Source organism: Petaurus breviceps, unplaced genomic scaffold (assembly GCF_028583685.1).
Source record: "Petaurus breviceps papuanus isolate PSGF00001 unplaced genomic scaffold, PetGlider_PUasm1.0 90977, whole genome shotgun sequence".
Taxonomy (NCBI): domain Eukaryota; kingdom Metazoa; phylum Chordata; class Mammalia; order Diprotodontia; family Petauridae; genus Petaurus; species Petaurus breviceps.
Window position 1 is genome coordinate 51986322 of NW_027187391.1, and position 21743 is coordinate 52008064.

The window sequence follows — 21743 nt, forward strand, 5'->3', positions numbered from 1 at the left end:
CAAGAAATTAGGGGGGGGGGAATCAAACTTTTTTTTCAGATAAATGCCTCATTTATCAATTATATAGGGAATTGAGCTTAATTTATAAAAATAAGAAGCATTTCCCAGTTGATAAATGGCCAAAGGACATGAACAGGAAGTTTTCAGAAGAAGAAATCAAAGCTATCAATAGTAACATTTAAAAAATGCTCTAAATCACTGGTGACTAGAGAAATTAAAATTAAAACATTCCTAAGATATCATATCACACCTATCAGATAGGCTATTATACCAGAAAAGGAAAATATTGATTTCTAGAGGTGATGTGGAAAAATTGGAATACTAATGCACTTTTGGTGGGACTGTGACCTATTCCAACATTTTTGGAGAACAATTTGGCACTATAACCAAAAGTCCATAAAACTGTGCATGCCCTTTGATCCGATAATATAAATACTAGGTCTGTATGCTAAAGAAATCAAAGAGAAGGGGAACATGACTTATTTGTACCAATACACACACATGCGTGTGTGTATGTTCATATGTGCATTATAAGAACTGTACTCAGCTACTTATTAAGACAATGATCTAAGGCAGTTCTGAAGGACCTGAGATAATAAAATGCAATCTATTTCCAGAGAGACAACTGATCAGTTCTGAATGTATATTGAATCATAGTTTTATACATTATTTTTCTTGTTTCTTTGTATCTGTTTTTTTCCCCCCAATATGGCTAGTATGGAAATGTTTTGCCTGACTTCACATGCATAATCATTATCAAATTGCTTGCCTTCTCAAGGAAAGAATAGGGGCAGGAGGGAGGGAGATAATTTGTATCTCAATACTTTAAAATGTATTTTTAAATGTAGTTGGGAAATATTTAAAGAAATAAATTAAAATTAATTAAAATTAATGAATGAATTTAAGGTAATTAATTTAAAAATAATGAAATAAAAGTAAATATTTTTTTAAGTTCTGTGCAATTCTATTTTAATTTTTCCTTTATTATGGTATTAAGTTTCTTTTGTATTGACATGTCTATCTGGATGAGATCTTTAGGTTGTCTCTGATCAGTATGCTTTGCTTGCATAGTGAGAATATTTCTTTAAATGTTATTTTTCTTTTCCAGGGTTTTCTTTAAATCTGGGTATTTTCCATCTATTCTTCCTTTTTTTTTTTTGATGAAGCTTTCATTGAAGATTGAAGGGTTTTTTTTCTATCCTTTTCATTATTTTTGTTCTATACAGATACATTCTGCTCTTATAATTCTCTCTCTTTTTTTTTAAACCATTCAGGGATTCCATACTCAGTTTCCATGTTCTCTAATTCCATAGCATACTCTATTTCATCAGTTTGGATCATTTTCATTTATCTTGTATTGTTTATTCCTAGCTGCATGAATTCATCTACTGTATTTGGAGGCCACATTTCCTTTTGCTGTTAGTTGTTTTGTTTTTTTTTTTACTCTGTTGATTTATCTGTTTATGTTCAAGGTCTTTGAATCATTTCCTTATGCCCTCCCCTTTGATTGAGGTTTCTTTGGTAGCTGGATCTAAAAGCAACAAAGTGTGAGATATTCCCCTGAGAAAACCACAATCAGAGGAGGGAAGGAAGTCATGAAATAACTAATAAGAAATACTGGGGAGCTGAGATTGCAAAAGCACCAAACAATTCAAAAAGAAGAAAACTCAGGCGGGTGGTGAGTGTACTCTGGATCAGTAAGTGCCACTTTGGGGTTCAATAATTTTTTTTAATTGTTTTAGATTCTATACACTATAGACAATGGAAACAGATGAAGTTGCTTTATCTTTGGTGCATAATTTCTGTTTTGTAGAGGTTAAGGTCATGGTGATCAGAGAAAATGTCTAGTCTGCCACCGGGATGTTCAGATTATCTGAAAATCTCACCATGACTTCCTAATTGGTATCTTGAGTTCTTGCTTTAGGGGGTCTCTGCATCATTCCAGGCCTTTAGTATTGTTTCCTATTACTTTGACCTTATTGGAAGGGAAACAAGATTTCTAACAAATCTGTGATTTCTCTGGTTCTTATAAGATACTCTAAAGTTTGTTACAAAATGAAGATATCTAAATAATGTGGGGAAAGGATACCTGCTTTTACTTAAATTATTTATATTTCTTTTGATTATGTAATTCTTCCTTTCCTTCATTTTAAATTGTATTCTTTATCAAATTTTTTACTATAAAAAACTACTGAATTCACAGTACTATGTTCAGATTTTGTACCTATAAAAACTAGCTTAAAAGTCAATTTTCTTTATTTTGAGGCTTGGGGCTTTTTTTCCTCCCATGGAGGCATTCTGAGGTATAGAAGGATTGATGACCTTATTGCTGAAAAGCACCAACATTGACTTTTCTGTTTACAGCTCAATTGGTTTACTGCAGATTTTATGCAGTTCTCTTAACAAAGTAATTTCATGGGCTAATGATAGGTCTCGGCTGAAAATCAAATAGGTCCTGAGAAAATTGCACTACAACAGATAATTACCATATATAGTAATTTTATGTTTTCTATATAGATATGTTGAACTGTACGAATGTGCAGCAAAAATGTTTTACGTAAAGGAATTGTGTTTATGTCAGTAGCAAATGTTTTGATTCAAAAAGAGCTGTGATTAAAACCTGTCAATGGTAACTATTGATTGATTCTAAATAAGGTAGTCTACTTCCATTAAAGCCATTGTTGTCTGTAAATGAATAATATGTTTTTCTTGGAAATGTCTTATATTGATAATACTTGAGACATTCTCTCTCTCTCTCTCTCTCTCTCTCTCTCTCTCTCTCTCTCTCTCTCTCTCTCTCTCTCTGTTTCTCTCTGTCTCTCTCTGTCTCTCTCTCTGTCTCTCTCTCTCTCTCTTTCTCTCTTTCTTTTTCGTTGGAGATATGAAGAAAGGCAAATAACAGCCCTGTTCTTAAGGAGCTCAAAATCTAACAGAGAGGTGAAGGGACTTATGAAAACTCCTATTTACAAATAAGATATACTGTATAGAAGAAAACACTTCACTATTAGGCATAACTTAGATGAACATCCAACAAAAGAAAACGAGAAGCAGTCAGATAGGTAGGAGAAGAACCAGGACAGAGTAGTGTTATAAAAATCTAAAGTGAAGAGAGTATCAAGAAGAGAGTGATCAATAAGGTCAACTCTATCTCCTAAAAATATTTGACATCTCTCTGCATCTTTCTACTTTATAGCACAACCACTCAGGTTCTGCCTTTTATCATCTCTGAACTACTGCAGTAAAGAGACTTCTAATCAGTCTCCTTTCATTCAGACATTCCCATTTCTAATCTGTGTCTCACAAAGCTGCTACATTTATATTCTTAATGTGGATATATAGTCATATCAATCAAAATTTTCAAGGGCTCCACCTTGTTCTTATGATGATATACAAACTGACCTTGGTTTTCTAGACTTTCCTCACAATATTCCTCTACATACACTCTATGCTCCTTCTAAATTAACTTGCTAATTTTCTGACATTACATTTCATCTCCTACCTGTCCTCATCAAAAAATAAATTATTGAAGTATTAATCAAAAATACTGGAAAAATGGCTGCATTTTGAAGTTCTCAACATCATCATCTCTTGCCTCTTTTTCCTTCTCCTCATTCCTTTAAAGGCCAAACCCTTGTTAATGCCTGAGGGGTGGGTTGAGTACAAAACAGGAAAGTAGAGCAATACTATGCCAGGGTGGTGTGCAAGTTTTGACTTTGTTTTCCCTAAGAGGGATATATAATATTTGTGAAGAACTGAAACCTAGAAATGTGAAACACTAGCAAAATGGCCTCTAGTGATACCATTGATTGCGTTAGTATTCCAGTTGCTGTGGAAAAACTGCTCCTAATTTTCAAAGAAATAGACCAGATAACATGATTTTGCCGGCTAGCTCTACTTAGGACTTTAGTGATAATTAATTTGATATAAGGACTGAAGAAATAGGATGTTTCTTTATGATCTGCTATCAGCATACACAACAATACAGATCACGTATGCAATAAACCACATGATAGCCAAGCTTCTGTAGAGATGATAGTAAGTAGGCAAACCAAGGATATGTATGTAGACTGAAAACACAGATGCTCACATTACATAACTTTAGAAAATTGGAAACAAATCTGATGAAGTAATCACAAAGTCTTTGACTCCGTTCCACAATCATGTGTTACCTATATTACTTTTTGTTGATAGTAAACAACTTAGTCTATCACCAATGAGTATAGAAGAATCATTAGAATTAAATTTATCCATAAAATTAGACTGGATGAAATACATCACTGAGACATGATTTGAACTTTCATCATCTGATTCTAAATCCAACAAATGTCTTAATGATGTCAAAGAAAAAAATAAAGAAGAGGCTTCAGGGTTAAATGTGGAAGTCAAATGGAAACAATGGATGGAGATGAGCCTCTGAAAAAGATCTCTGTGCTCCAGCTAGTAATGATGGGGTACAGGCTCTGGGAAACCCCTCGAACTCTGAATCTTCCCACTTGATAGGCATTTGCCTGAGGCCATAAGCCTTTCATTATAGCTACCGTGTTTCCCCGATAATAAGACCTATCCCGAAAATAAGCCCTCCCCTTACTGTGTAAGATTCCTCTAAAATAAGCCCTCCCCCAAATATAAGCCCTATTGAGATTGCTACTGTAGTGAAGGTGATCCCCTGCTCTATACACTACATTATGGTACCCTCTGTATGCACCATTCCCCCCCCCTCCCCCCCGGTGAAACGCATGCCGCGCTCCGAGCTGCATCCAATCAGAGCTGCAGTAGTGAGCGCGTCATCCTGTTCTTTATTGAATTCATTATTGAATAAAGGTACATTTTTTTGTTCACATTTACCTGTTTATTAAAATTGCTCTCAATGTTCATTAAAATAGGCCCTCCCCTGAAAATAAGCCCTCTGGTGTTTTTCTGTCCAAAAAAAAAAATAAGACAGTGTCTTATTATCGGGGAAACACGGTAGGCCCAAATGTCTTACTCTTACTAGCCTAGCCCTCCATTATCTGTCATCTTTAGGTAGACTTCAGCTATTTCCCACTCTTAATCTCATTACTGAATTCTGACCTCCTTTGATTCCTCCTCAAGACTGCCCCAAACTCCTCCTCTAGACCACCCCTAGATCCCTCCCACAATCTTTCTAGACATAGAGTTCATCTTGCCTCCATGAAGGGGCTGAGAATTTAATCTAGCTCAGAATCTCTCTGTGTCTGATTATTATGGCCAGCTTGTAAACACAAACATCACAGATACTTAGGCTACCTATCATGGTGAATCTCTAATAAACTTTGCTTTTCTTTGTCTGAGAAAAGACTTTAGTGGAATTCATTCAGCAGGACCCAGCATGTTGATATTATTAAGGTATAGGGTTAGGGGTGCTCAAGACCCCAAAATACAACACGCTGGGTGCTGCCTAATGAATTTGACTTAAGTCTTCTCTCAGCCAAAGAAAAGCATAATATATTAAAGGTTCACCATAATGAGTAGACTCTTAAGGAGCCTCGGTAGTATCTGTGATGCTTGCATTGTACATGCAAGCGAGCCAGAATCATCTGACACAGAGTGAGTCTGCACTAGATAATTCTCTAGCCTTCTTTTTTCATGAAGGCAAGTTGGGGTCTTATATACAGAAAGGTTGTGGAAGGAATCTAGGGGTAGTCTAGAGGAGGAGTTTGGGGAGGGTCTTCAGGAGGAGTCAAATGAAGTCAGACTCCAGTGATAAGAGATTAAGGGTGAGAAGTAGCTGGGGGCTACTTGGAGATGACAGACAATGGAGGGCTAGGCTAGTAACAAAAAATTGGGCCTGAGGCTATAATGAAAGGCTTATGGCCTTAGGCAAATGCCTCATCAAATGAGAAGATTCAAGGAGAATTCAAGGGGGTTCCCAAAGCCTATACCTCATCAATATTTGGGGGTCTCAAGCACCACTAATGTAAACCTTAAATCTTAACAGTAAGACACTTTCAAAAGAAATCAAGGAGCAATCTGTAACCTTCCGTTTTAAGAAATATCATTAAATCCTTTGATCAAAGCTGTGTGAAGAATGTGCTTAAAACAATGAATATTTGACAAAATCCAAGAGTGGAATTAACAGGTCCTTCAAAGAACACAAAATCATCAAGGTATTAATAAAAATACAGAAACAAAACAACAACAACAAAAATAAAAGCAAAATATGACATTTATGTAGATTTGCTTATAGATAGAATGGAGTTTATGATGTTCAAGATCAAATAATCATTTGACCAGAAATTATAAAATGGTTACACTTAAGTAGACCAAATGTACTGATCAATACAAATGGAAGAAAACTATAGAACTCTGCAAAATATCCCTGAATATTTCAATAATTTAGCACCTACTGAATAACTTGCAAAATATGACAGTACATCATATATACATACATCAGAAACTCACTATCTTTCATAAACAGGTAACATATTGCCCTCCTTTAAAAAAAGAAATTCCACATGTCCTTGAAAATTCAACAACTAAGCTAAAATGGAGCGAGGCCATTAACAGACATAATTGTGGCCTAAAATCTCCTAAACATAAGATAAATCCATAAAATTTTAAGAACCATGGTTTAATAGATGTTGTGATAGCAAATTTTCATAATCTCCAAGCTAAGTAAAATGAAAGACTTCCAAAATATAGTAGGAAGTAAATTTCATGTCCATTGTCCTTTCAGCTACTGGATTTCTCCTGAACATACTTTCAGTAAACCTACAGAAAATGAGATTATATCTTAATACTTTCATTTAAAAAAGCAGGCATTGGACCCATTTCTGCTGTAGTAAGTGGAGAATTAAATATAACAGAGTTATCAACTAGCTACTTGTCCCAGAGCTGTTTTTGTATGAATTTCATTGAAACAAAATAATGCAATTTATAATGATTTTTTCTATGAGATCTTATTTTGAACTACTCTAAAGAATCAACATGGATTACTGGATAGAACTCCAGCCTCAGGTACAGAAAGGCTTAGGTTGGAGTGCTGCTTCTGACATAAAGGTTGTGACCCTGGAAAAGTCACTTTATCTTTTAAGTGACCTAGACAGTTCTCTAAAACTATAAATTTTAAGGCAGGTGCCTACCTCAATTAGGAGACAGAGGGGAAAAGTGAATAAGAATTTTTATAGCATCAGCTATGTGCCAAACACTGTGCTTATTGTTATGGAAATATCTCATTTGATCCTCACAACCCTATGAAGTAGTTACTCTTCTTGTTGTTGAAGTTGTTTTTCAGTCATACCTGAATCTTTGTGACCCTATTTGGGATTTTCTCTGCAAAAATACTGTAATGGTTTTCATTTGCTTTTCGAGTTCATTTTACAGATGAGGAAACTGAGGCAAAGAGGGCTGAGTGCCTTTCCTAGGGTCACAGAGCTAGTATGTGTCTGCGGCCAGATTTGAACTCAGGAAAATCAGTATTCCTGATGGAAGACCTGATACTCTATCCACTATGCCACCTAGCTGCCCAGGTACTTTTATTAACTACATTTTACAGTTTAGACAACTGAGTCAGGGAGAGGTTAATTAACTTTCCCAGGATCATAAAACTAATAACTGAGGCTGTATTTGAACTCAGGTCTTCCTGACCCAGGTCTAGTGCTCTATACACTGTTTCACCTAGTTGTCTCATCTGCTTGTTCCCTCTATCAACAAAATAACAAGTCCATTCCCTGTCCCTTCAAAAAAAGCTTCACATGTGATATGTATGTAACCTCAATAGTTTGCTGAGAGGCTATTCCATGAAGCCTCCAGGCAGCAAGTCAATATGGACAAGAGGTCAGCCTTAGAGTCAGGAAAGGAAGGCTTAATTCCTTCGTCTGACACATCGTATTCATGTGACCATGGGCAATTCATTTAATATCTCAGGACTCAAAGCAATAGTCTTATTAGAATTTTCAGATGATCTGTATATTTTCTGCATATCTGAATGCAATTTAAATTGCTGGAACCCTTTATACCTCTTACAGTATGTCTGGACAACCAAATAATCCCATATTAAAGAAATATAAATTCCCTCTCTAGTTTGTTCTTTTGCTAAAATAATTTAATTGATATATTTAGTTCTTTAATCATTGGAACTTCTACCTATAAACCTCCTTCTCCCAGAAAGTCATACCATATATCAAATAGCATTTCTAAAGAAAAAAAAAAGAAAAATAAACAAGCAGGGAGATTAAAAAAGTCAACATCAAAAAATATAATAAAAAGAAATCTGAAAAATATATTCAATGTTCAAACCCATGGATATTCCACTTCTTCAAATGAAAGAGGTAAAGGTATCTTCTAATATCTCCTCTTTGGAGTATACTTGTTCTAACAATTTTTCATCATTAACATATGATTGATTCATAATGTTTTTTATATTTAGATTATTTTTGTAATAATGCATATTTTCTCATTTTTTTTCTGTTCCATTCTGCATTGTTTCATATAAATCTTTCCATGGTTCTCTGTATTCATATTTGCAATTACTTACAGCACAGTAATATGACATTATAATCGCATACCACAATTTAGTCATTCTCCAATTGATTAGAATCTACTTTGTTTTCAATTTTTCCTTGTCACAAAAATGCAATTGTAAATGTTTTAATGTGTATAGGGATTTTGCTCTTATCAATATCATCCTTAAAGTATAAGCCTAGTAGTGAAATCATATTACCTGGTAATTTGCTTTTCGTTTCTTCCCTTCTATTCTCCTAGTTATTTGCTTTCTGACTTCTTCACCTTTAGTTCTAGCCCTGAAGGCTGGCTTTCAAAGCTATCCAAGTTTCCAACTTTACTAGGGATTTCATTTTTCAGTGACTCAAGCTCCTGCTCCAAGTTTCTTCTTGGGGTACAAAACTGGCAGAGCTGGATGCTGTAAAGCCAAGCAGGAGCAGCTTTGCAGAGGACTGCTGTTGTGTGCAGCTTTCAAGGTTCTGATTACATAGTATAGCAAACTATTTATGCAATAACAAGGGCAAAACATTTATAGAAAATCAAGGTACAGCATTCACAAAGTTACAACTTCCTACAGAAAAAATCAAAATACATCACTCACTATGTCACAGCTCAACAACTTATCACTAAAATGGCCACATAGTTTTCACCAAAGTGGTCAGATAGTTTTGTTTTGATTTGTTTTTCCTTTTGGAAGGCAGTTGGGGTTAAGTCACTTGCCCAAAGTCACACGGCTTGTAAGTGTGTCAAGTATCTGAGGTTGTATTTGAACTCAGGTCCTCCCGACTCCAGGGCTGGTGCTCTATTCACTATGCCACCTAGCCAGCCCTGGTCACATAGTTTTCAACAAAGTACAATCATTTAGTGACTCAATAATTCAATCATCCTTAAGGAGGCCTCCTTAAGGGATACAAAGTACAAAAGTCAAAGCCCTCCACCTATGGAGTGAAATTAAATTATAATTTCATCAGTCACTACTCAGTACCCTCTTAAGGGGTAGTGGAGAGTACAAAAGCCATCTATTCCTAGGTCACAAGTAAATTAAAATTTCATCAGTCACTACTCAGTATCCACAGAGAGGTTTTTCATTTTGACTTGAGGTAGGCTTTCAGCTTTCTTGGTTCCTCTTCCATGGTCCCAGCTCCAACTGTCACCTGGATTGAAAGGCAGGCAGCTCCCAGTTCTTGTCCAACTCCTTGTCCAGTTCTTCATCCAGTTCCCATTCCATACTGAAGTATACAGTGTCCAGTCTACCTCAAGTTCTTCACAGTTCCTGTTTCTGGGAAGACAAAGCTTGACAGAGCCACAATAATATTCATGAACATTGCTGATACCATCATCAATTCACTATCTGCCTGTGAAATCAACTCATACCCACCAACAAGATCTGAGAACTCAACACAAATCATCAACATAGAAATCAACACAGACCCACAAAAAAAGTACAAGAGGTCAGCACAATCATCAGTAAAGTCCCAGGACCTCGGAAACCCTCCTCCAGGACTTCTGTAAACATACAACCAGAACATCCTCTTTCAGGGCTTCCAGGATGGTCCCAGAGCTTCTGTACAAAATATCACAAATAAATATTGACACAGGCAGAGCAGACAAACAGAGTGCCGGGACAACACAAGTTTTCTCCTTTTTGATTCTGCCACCACAAGAGTCCTCTTCTCAGTTCTGCTGTCTCTAGCATGGAAATTCTCCTTATATATGGGCCTTAGCTCCTCACCTTCTTGTTGCAGGAGTTCATGAGTTCTAGGGTTCACAAGCTGTGGGGTTCACATGTTCTGTTTCTTTTTTTTTTAAGCAATCGGGGTTAAGTAACTTGCTCAAGGTTACACGGCCAGTTATTTCTGGGTGTGGTGCTGAGTGTCTGAGCCCAGTTTTCGATCTCCAGGTCATCCCAACACTGGAGCTGGTGCTCTCACTTGCTGTGCTACCTGGCAGCCCTCATGTTCTGTTTCTTAACAGAATTGATACAAGGTTCAAAAGACACTTGAACTGAAACAAGGTGTTAATTCAATAGCTCAGACAAGGTGTGAACTACTTCTGTGCTTGTCATTACAGATGATAGTCTCCTTTCCTTCAGGTTCAGTGCAGTCAAACACATGCTGTGACACCTTGCTTCATTTCCTTCTATTCTTTTATTCTCTAGCTGAGCATTATTGCAGTGTATCAGGTTGCTAACTATATACATATATATATATACATATATTTGTATATATATATATTTGTGTGTGTATATATATATATATATATATATATATATATATATATATATATATGTATATAAAAACATGCTTCAGCTTCCCTAAAACTCTACTACACACTGGATGGGGGAGGGAGAGCTGAGTTGAGTTCTCTTGCTTGTTACTACAGAATGGTGGAAAGGAGGCAACTGGATGGTGTAGTGAATAGAGCATTAACCTTGGAATCAGGAAGACCTGAGTTCAAATCCAGCATCAGACACTTAACACTTACTGGCCATGTGGCTTTGGGCAAGTCACTTAACCCCAATTGCTTTGCCTTCCCCCCTTCAAAAATAATAAAAAAAAAAGAATGGTGGAGTGATAGCAATAGCAGGTTGTTTTGACAAAGACTGTAACAGCAACAAGGATATTGCTGGATGGTATATACCTAAGTGCTATGAAGCACAAGTCCATGCTAAGTCCTATAAAGCCATTCTACAAGAAAGTGGGGGAGGTGGGTGCTAATGGGAGTACTGACTCAGCAATTTTGGGATTTTGAACAAGCTCTCTCTTCTTTTAATTCATATTACCTCCTTAGAATTCTTGGTTCATTAAACTAGTGATACAGCTACACTTGGGGCAGCTAGGTGGCACAGGGTATACTGTACTGGGCCTGAAGTCTGGAAGGCTCATCATCTTAAATTCAAATCTGACTTCAGATCTTACTAGCTGTGTAACCCTGGGCAAGTCACTTAACCCTGTTTGCTTAGTTCCTCCTCCATAAAATGAACTAGAAAAGGAAAAGGTAAGGCACTCTAATATCTTTGCCAAGAAATCCCTAAATGGGGTCACAGAGTCAGACACACCTGAAAAACGGCTGCAATTGCTTCCCCTCTAGCATACAATTCTTGTTTTGGGGAGTTTTGAGAGGTTGTGAGGATCAAACAAAATATCTAATCCTCCACTGTGTTGGTCAAATGACCTGGGATTTCATTTCCTTCAGTTACTCAACCACTTTCAGCTTAACTATCCAGAAACAAATAATGTTTTTCTCACTTGAAATGTTATATTTTTTTCTATAAGATACTATCCCTCTTTTCTTTCAAGCTCTGTCTCCATCAATTGTTTTCTCAAAGCTGACATTAGAAAATCATTAAAACAACATAACAGCTTAAGATAGAATTTAGATAACTCCTAACGCACATTCATCATATTAATTTTTATCATCAGTCTAGAAAACCTTCAGCATAAGGAGGCTTAACTCAGTAAGCTGTCTATTTTGGACATGAACTTGCAAAAATTATCCCATATTTGACCTAGACTCTTAAAAGGGATCATTCATTTTCTTTCTATAATTAAAATAAAAAAATTTATTTCTACCCACGTCCGTAATTTTATATCACTTCTTCCCCATATCTTTACTGATCCATAATAGTTCACCTTCCAAGGTGGAAAGAAAGGATTGATCAAGGTTAACCCAAGCATTTTTCAGTTAAATTCAACAAAAATGTATAAAATGCCTATTCAGTTATTATCTGAAGAAAGAAAGGCAGAGATAATAATATGTCTTCAAGATTATATTCTATAGAAGGGTAACAAGTTTAAATTTAAAAAAAAGTAAAATAAATAATTTAGGGGAGCTATGAGAAAGGATTAATAACTAGCCAAAATGAGTCAATAAAGAGTTTCTATTGAATAGACTGAGGATCAGAGCTATCAATGTATCTATGGGTTCTAAATGATATAACTACAGTGGAAGAGTATTGTAAGCATAGGGAATAGTTTTGCAAAGATATGTATTTTAGCTCTAATAACATACTGGTGAAACTCATTCAACACTACCTATTATTACTACCTATCCATACAGATTGTTACAAGGAAAACATCTTGTGAAATTAAAAAGTCCATAAATGGCTTACTGCTGCTGTTGCTGCCACAACCACTATTACTACCACTACTCTTAATAATACTAGTCACTTTTCTTGTGAGTGATCCTTTCCATTTACCTTCTACCATATTTTTTTTCCTCAAATGGATCATTCATCATTTGAAATTATCTCAAATCCTTTGTTCCTCTACTGAAGCCATCTGTTCCTTTATTTAAATGTCCTCTCTAAATTCAACCATGTCCATTTCTACTGTATCCTATCCAAATTGTCATTAATTTTTGTCTTCTTCCCACTCATTAAGAAATCCTCTAAGTCACTAAACAAACAACAACTAAGGGAAAATAAAAGAAGCCAAAAATAATTTACAGTATGGTAGGACTACACTAATTTTATGGGGAGATAGGATATGGAAAAAACAACAGTCTGGATTGAAAAAAATGAATTCTGGAATATTTTTAAAAGATTGTTTACTGCTTTAAAATATGAACTTTTCTGCTCTGTTTCTTTCAACACTGAATATCTTCATTTCACCTAGAGTAGAATATAGGGCCTATCGATAGGCCTGATCTTGAAGGCTAACCATATTAATGCTGCATTTAACTCCAGATATTGGAATTAAGGAGCACAGGATGCTACAACTCATTAACTACTAATTTCAAAATTCCACCAACCTCTCACATCTGGTGGCTTTGATTATAGGCGTACCACACCATACCAAGTAACAAACCACAGTTCTAATTAAGATAATATAGAGTCATCTCAGAGAAATCTTTGTCATATTTTAATTTTTTTTGACAAGATGATTATGATTTACAGGTTGAATGTGTGAAATATGTGTGTGTGTGTGTGTGTGTGAGTGTGTAATCAATTGAGGTCAATGAATTTAAGACTGCATGAAAACACTCTGGGATGATATAATTCAATCATGCTTGCTTTCTTAATTTTCACTACGTATATAAACAAAGGGGCAATTGAGGCTTCACAAAATTACTATAGATTCTATAGTAGAAGATTTGAAATTATTTGCTTATATATGCTGTTCAAAGATTCTAAGCTGTGCTTTTTAAAATGGTGCTTACCCACACTCAATTTTGTGTAAATGGTCATACTTAGAAAAAGAATGAGGAAACATGGCATAAATCTAAAACATGGGACTGAAGAGTCAGAAAGACCTGGGTCAAATTCTTCCTCAGATACTTAATAGCCACCATAGGCAAATTATTTAATGTTTCTTCGCTTACATTTTCTAAATTGTTAAAAGAGGGGGTTGAACTAAGCGGCCTCTAAGCTCCCTTCTCACTCAAAGTTTATCATCTAATACTTCAATAAAATATTAGAAACATTTTGATACATAATAAGGAACCACTTAGAGTCAGTCCTTATATTAATATCTTCTGGCTTATGGGAAAATTAGCAAGAAAATATTCCATCTGTAAATGTCATTAAAATAAAATATAACTTTAAAAAATTTACCATAAAAATCCACAAGTTAAAAATATTCTTCTATGAAATTCTGTGATAGTTTTCTCTAAAAACTAACATGTTCCATTTCCACTTATCTGGAGAGCAAAGTTAGATTTTGTTTGAATGTATCTCTAAAATTTTAATAAAAATGAAAAGATGGTATAGCAAATTTAGTCCAGTCTATTATCATTTTAAATGATGTAAAATATTTTAACTTTTTAAAAGTACTACTAATATATGGGTTCAGTGGCTAAAGTTTCACAATTCCAATTTTATCTCTGTCTCTCCATCCCAACTCCTCCTTCCCATCCTCATGTCTATTCCTTTTCCCTATTCATATTTCTTAACTGTTTATCACATAAAATTTATATATGCATAAAATTGTGTATGTGTTTGTATGCCTGAGAGAGAGAGAAAGACAGGAACAGAGAAAGAGAGGAGAGAGGAAAAAGAGGAGAGAGAGAAGGAGGGAGAAGGAAAGAGAGACAGAGAGAAACATGGAAGTAGGGAGGGAGAGAGAAGCACCATGTACTTCATTAGCACTGTCAGATTGGATCCTCATAACAAGATTGTCTTTAGCCTCAAAGTTCTAGGGACAAACTAGAACGAGCTGGTTTTTCTAGTACTTTGACTCCCACATCTCCATTGTTGTGCTTCTTCCTATTATCAATTGATATCAACTGGTCAGCCAAATACATTTTTAAATGTGGTATAATAAGATGAGTTAATATAAATACCCCCCACCCAATATTCAGAACACATTCCATCACAGCTTCATACAAGGGAAAGTGGATTAAATGTTAGAGCGTATGTCAAAAAGGGGTAACTCATGTCTATGGGAAGGCCATATGTGGAAATTCTTTTGTCTCTTTCTGGGGATTTTCATGAAATTTCCTTTAGCCTTTCTCTAGTACTTCCTCAGATTCTGTTATAAGCATTGCTGTTAGCTACACCAATGATGCTGTTAGGATGCTGATTTAAAGAAAAAAATCTTAAATTCTCTGACATTTGCAAAGTCATTTTCATATCAAAGCAGGAAAGAGGAAGAATGACAAGTCTTCTTTCCACTTAAGGGAATCATATCAGAGGCTTGACTAGTATTGTCTTGTCTAAACAGCCAGAAGCTCAAATATTTGGTTCTGACCTGGCTTGCAATTTTATAGAAAATGGACATGTAGGGCATGACAGGGAATAAATTTAATGCCTTTGATTGATTGATTCAACAGAATTGTTCTCACCAAATAAACCTATCAGGACTAGAGAGTTTTGTTAGTTAAAGTGGGGTAGGTTGATTGATTATTTGACTTAATCAATCTCTACTCTTAAGTATATATTTACATTTATCCATGATACAGTTTGTGTTCTGTTTATTGAATTTAACATATTAAATGCAGGGATGGATCACTGAATAGTAATTTTTAAAATTGTTGTTGAACATGTTAGGGGATTGTAAATAAATAAATCATTTTAACATAAAAAAATATGAATTTTTCAAAAAAGATGAGAATTCCAAAGATTGGTTTTTCTTTTAGTTTTCTTTGGTCCCCCATGGTTGTCCAGAATTTGATTCTGAAGGTGTAATGTAATGCCAAAAGAAAGGCAACTTCCCAAGGTTCAGAATACCAGCATAGGTGCTCTCCATTTTATTCAGTGACAAACCAAGAACAGAGAAGATCAAAACATGACATCATTCCAAATACAGCATTTACTAAGTGTGATTAAATAATCTCCAAGTACTACCCCACCCCAGGACCTTCCAATCATTCAATCAATTACAAAGTCTCTGTTCTAAATACTTCTCCACCCCTAGGCTATACCTTAATTAAGTCCACCACAAAGCCCCTCTTCTCAAATGGAGATTAGTTTCCAAACATAAGGTCAAAAGTTCCCCACCCCTGGATCACAATTGAATCTACCCCAGAGTTACATCAAGTTTAAACACAGCACTTAATACCCAAATGGAGGTCTTTTCTTCATCTTGACACGAGGCAAGTTCTCAGCAATCTTAGTTCCTGGGGAGACAAGGCTTAGCAAGGCCATAAGATACATTGCCAGTCCCTTCATGAATTTATCCTCTGTCTATAGAACAGTCCTAGAACCCCTGAACACATTAGCAAAGCCCTCTCCCAGGATTTCTGTAAACATACAACAAGAAAATCCTTCTTCAGGGCCTCTGAACCAACAGAAAGGCTCCCAGACCCCTGCAACAACAGCACTGTCCCTCACCAGTGGACAGTATTCACTCTCTGTCTGCAGGACAGTCTCAGGGCTTCTTAGCGAACAGCCAGGTTCCAGGACTTCTTCAACAAAAGGACTGTCTTTCACCTGTGGACAAATCTGGCAAAACAACATCAAAACAGACAGACAAAGTACCAGCAAAACAGCTATGTCTCCTCAGTCCTTGGCAGCTCAGGGGGCAGGTCTCAAAAGTCCAGGGCAATTCAAAGCGGCCACCAGCAATTCTCTTAGTCTCTCTCTCTCTCCACGAGGTGCTGCTTCCAAAAAGATCTTCCGCCTCTCTCTTGTCTCTCCAAATCTACGTCACCAGCTCCTCCCAGTTCAGGACTTTCTTTTCACATCAAAAAGTCCATCCCACAGGTGGGATTAACAAGCTCTGGGTTTTAACACAATCAATTTGAAAACCAAGCCAATACAGGGGAATCTTTAATTGCCATTACTATCACAGAAGGCTATTGGGGATGCAGAGTTGACTCTTAAGGTTTGTTCCTAGAATCCCAACCCAACTGTCAAATTCCTAATCCACCCTTTTTGACTGATGTGTCTTTTCACAACACAGAAAGAGGCTCAAATGCTTAAGACTCTAGTAATTAATTAGACACACAAAGTGTGTCTAATTAATTAAACAAAAATCATAAGGACCTAGGTCAAATCCCATCTACTAATATCTCTAGCTCCTCATAGAGCTGCCTGCTTGTCTTTAGTCTGTGGTATTCTAGATTCATTCAGCAATGTTAATGGGCCATCACTCCTCCTCCAGGAAAGGTCACTGATTAGCATTTGTAGTCTGTGTAAGAAGTACTGGGCCTCAGTGGGAAAGGTCTAGAGACTGTAGTAGATGAAAGGTAGCACCCAGGACCCAGCCAGTCCCTATGTTATTCACTTTCTTTGTGAGTTTTAAGACAGTGCTGTCCATGAACCCAAAGTCATCCTTTAATAAGACTGTTATGTAACTGAGATCCATACACAGGAATAAACTGCCCAAGGTAAAATTTTCCAAGTTATCACAAACTTCCCTGGCTTTTTTTTTCAGTCATTCACTTTTAATATGCTTTCCTTTTCATAATCAATCATGTCTGTGTCAACAGTTCTACTATAACAATAAGAAAAGGCATAGAAGAAACTTTTGCAGATCTTATCTGACTGGTGAAGTTTTCCTTGAACCACCTAAATTTTAAAGCACTTCAGAATAGCGGGTCTCAAACCCCATTTCCCCTTCCTATCTGCCACCAAACTGATATTTTACTCCCCCCAAATCCCATTTACCTCCAACCACTTGGGTAGACAGGAACTTTGGAATGTCTGTCAATGGCTTCCACGTCCAGGGCCCCCAGGGTTGCAATTCTAGCAGCTTTTAGTCCAAATTCTAAGTAACTATGTGCATAGAACTCATATGCACTCTTGAACATCTCAAAGGATGTGAAACAGTCTTTGGGGTGTCTTCCAAGGTTTTCTTAAATTGGGGTAGGAACATGATTTGTTCGGAAGCACCTTCCAAGTCCAGAATCCCAACAGTCTTTGGGTTTTGACCATGCAGTTGACCTGTTAGAAAATTCACAGTAACCCAGGCTCATATTAATACCTTTGTAGGATTCATCCATGATGCTAACACTGTCTTCTGGGACCAGGAAAGATGATTTTTTGAAAATCTTTACTTCCAAGAGCAGAGACTGGGCTTTGTGATCAGGCAGGACAGGAAGTCCTCTGGTAGCTATTAACACCACTGGGGTCCTAAGGATCTCCAGGGGCTCTGGGAGACTGATTCTTTGCCTACTTCTAAGAGTCTTCAAAACAGTCTCCGCACCGTGCTTTGGTTAATCTGCAAAAGCAGAAAGACCTGGCTTCACTGAATCAAAGATTTCCCCTCCTAATGTTGGAAGATGTTCTGGTGTTTAATGTACAAAGGTGTAAACATGAATTCGAGTATCAGTGCTTCCTGCATACATGGTGTCCATGCTAACGTTGAGGGCACACATTGAGGTCAAGAAGACACCTTCAAACCAAGTCTGGTCTGTGGAAGATAGTGCCTCAAACACAGGAAACTAATATGGAAAAGGCTGCAATCAAGAATGTGGCCATTCTCTCTTCAAGATTAAAGAAATACAGTCTACCGATTTCCTTTTCCTTCCGGAGAGGAAGCATGTCATTGTGGAAGGAGTGCTGGATTGGAGCATGAAAGTACTGGGTCCAAATTCTACCTCTTACACATAAGAGTTAGGCAAGCCACTTAATCTTCCAGAGCCTCAGAATGCTCATACAGCAAGTGCAAAGGTATGGATTCTATATGGAAGATGCGCTTCTTTCCTGTTACAATGCTCAAACATCTGACTGTGACTCTTATTGCTTCTGTCTCAGAGGCTCCCTTTCTTCCCTTAAGACTCATTCCAAATTCAGACTCACAGTTTTCGCACATTGTCAATGTACAAAAATTTATTAAGCTGGACTATACGGTTCACGTCCAGGGCTCTTCAAGCCGGGAGACCTTCACCAACTCCTCCTTACCCCACCCCTTCCCCCCCCAAAAAAAGCCCGGGTGCTCGCCTCCCTTGCCCTCTCTTCCCCTGCGTCACTTCCTGCCTCCCGCCCCCTGATCGCGGGCGGCCCCGCCCCGGGAGACACAGAGTCCCATGCAACCCGCAGCCCCTGCGGCGGAGGCAGAGACCAATAGCAATATTAAAAGTCATAAATTAATTTCATTTTTTAGTTCTCAATTTATGCAGTAGTTTGCAACCAAAAAGATTCTATATTTCAAATTGGTATCTTTTTTTTTTTACCAATTGTATTGAAAATTGATGTGTCAACCTCTCATTTAACTGCTAATTTTAGCGGCGTGTACCTTAGAAGTTTCCTCATGTTTGTATAGTTTGCACTGGTGATCAACACCATGTTATGAAAATACATTTTGACTATCTACTTCCCCCAAGAAATTTCAAATCCCTCAAATATATTATTTTAGGGTATTTTGGTGTCTGCCCTGAACCATTTTATCTTAGGGATCTGGAAGATGGTAATTTGACGATAGAAAACAAGGACTGGCAAAAGTGCTCGTAATAATCCCAGTTTTTTTCCCTTATTTTCCGACTTTTTAAATAGTATTAGAATACTAAATGTGCCATTCTTCCATGGAATCATCTATCTCAAATTTAATCCATTGAACACCGCTCCGCCCCCAACAAAACAGAGCAAAAAACAAAAGGTATATACAATAACAACAAGCACCTTTTACATAAGACTAGGATTTGCAAAGTGTTTTAACTATATTATCTCATCTGATCTTCACAATGACCCAATGAGTTAGGTGCTATTGACATAGCAGTTTTATAGACGAGGAAACTGAAGTAAAAGAAGCTGACTGACTCACCAAAAGTCACACAGTTCATGGGTGTCTGCGGTAGGATGTGATTAAGGTTTTACTGATTAACCCCAGCACTTTATCCACTGAGTCATTCTAGCTGATTCAATATATAACATGTTCAGGGCACTGTGTTGAGCTCTGTGGGGAATGCAGAGAAGTAACGTCTTTTAACTCAATCTGCTTATTTTACTTGACTAGCTACCAACCTATTTTATTCCCTCATCACATTTTGCCCAGGCTACTGCCATAACCTCTTTATCGCCGTGCTTCAACTCTCTCCCCTGTCCAATCTGTCCTCCATATACCTTCCAAAATGAGATTAAGAATAAATCTGTCCATGTAACTCATCTGCAAAATAGTAATAATAAAATTTTTAAAATCCACCTGTATTGGCTTTGTTTTTCCATCTGAAAAAATAAAAACTCTTTTGTAGGGAATTTAAAGACCATCTCAATTTGATGTCAATTTGTCTTTATGAAATATAATAATTTTACGTGGCTTACACTATTTTACTGTATAATACAGGCAAATCTCTTGCTTTCTACTCCTACACTGAAGATTTTGTCTCCTGCTTCCACAACTCTGCATGGACTATCCCTGGAATACTTTTCTCCCTCTCCCTGTATAATGACTAGTTTTGTTCAAAGTACAAGTCCTAATCCCCACTCCATTTCCCATCTTCCCAGGTGTTAGCATTTTCCTTCTAAACTCCACATATCCATATGTATTGACTCTGCATGTATTTTGTAAATACTTAATCTACTGTTGTTTTTCATTAATAAAATAGAAGATTTTTGAGTATAGGGGCTACATCATTATTGTCCTTGCATCCCAGTAAGTACTTAATATATGCTAAATATGCTAAAAATTTTTTTGAACTGAATTTCAATTTTCATGTTTTCTTTTAATCCATTGTATTTGTTTGCATTAGTTACTTCATGGTATTCCATTACCTTAGTTTACAATGTAACTAATTTGACTACCTTCTCATTGTGAACCATTTAGGTTTTCTAGTTGTTTGGGTTTTTTTTTAATTACATATAATCCTACCTTAAAAATATTTCAGCCTATAGGAATTTTTGTTCCCTTTTCTTTTCCAAAAACTTTTAGGATTTATTTACAAAAATTGATTTATTTAGTTTACTGTGAATTGCCAAATTGTTCTTCAAAAATATTCTGCAATTCTATGATAAAGGATAACTTATACACTTTTTCACATCCCCAGATTCTACACACACACACACACACACACACACAATTAGAATACACAGCAATGTAGAGTGCAGTATAATGTAACATTACAATTAGCAGAAATAACATTACCCGGAAAACATATGTATATATATACATATGAATGTGTATACATAAATATATGTGTTCACATATTAAAATGCATAATACTTATATACATAATGGTTACATATGTGCATATACAATTAATAATTGTTTGCTTACTGTCATTTGACAAATACAAAAAAAAAAGAATTACAGATTTTGAAATCTGGAAAAAACCTCACAGGCCATCAAGTTCAACCTAAACATAAAAGGAATTCTCTTTATGACATATCCAATAATTCCTTACCCTGTCTTTGCTTCAAGACCTCCCAGGAGGAGAAACCACCAATTCTTGGAGAAGATTAAACTTCTCTCAAGACCATGAATGTATAATCAAGTATTAAATTATTTGCTTATGATAGAAAGGAAAAAGTATTTTTTTATTTTTTTAATTAAATATTTCATTTTCCCCTAATTGCATTAAAAACAAAATTAACATTCTTTTTTTTTTCAAATTTTGACTTCCTACCCTCCTCCCCCCATTAAGAAGGCAAGCACTATGATATAGGTTATACATGTGCAATCATGTAAAACATATTTCCATATAAGTCATATTCTGAAAGAAAACAGACCAAAAAAAAATAAAATAAAGAAAAAAGAATGCTTTGATCTGCATTCAAACTCCATCAGCTCTTTCTCTGGAGTTGAATAGCATTTTTTGGCATATCTTTCAGAATCATCTTGTATCATTTTATTGTTAAAAATAGCTAAGTTATTCGGAGTTGATGATTATAAAATATTGCTTTTACTGTATGCTATGTCCTTGTGTTTCTGCTTATTTCACTTTGTATCAATTCATATGTCTTTCCA

At 36.2% G+C, this 21743-nt stretch overlaps 1 long non-coding RNA gene and 1 pseudogene across 1 annotated transcript in view; one reads left to right on the top strand and one right to left on the bottom strand.

The window, feature by feature from the left end:
• Window positions 1-16510, top strand: part of LOC138153324 (uncharacterized) — a 423036-nt gene extending 406526 nt beyond the window's left edge. Inside the window, exon 2 of the long non-coding RNA XR_011166343.1 lies at window positions 15637-16510. This is a non-coding gene — a long non-coding RNA (uncharacterized lncRNA). The remainder of the gene's footprint in view (window positions 1-15636) is intronic.
• Window positions 16511-17020: 510 nt separating this feature from the next.
• LOC138153318 (ectonucleoside triphosphate diphosphohydrolase 5-like) lies at window positions 17021-18322 on the bottom strand (annotated as a pseudogene).
• Window positions 18323-21743: the final 3421 nt, after the last annotated feature.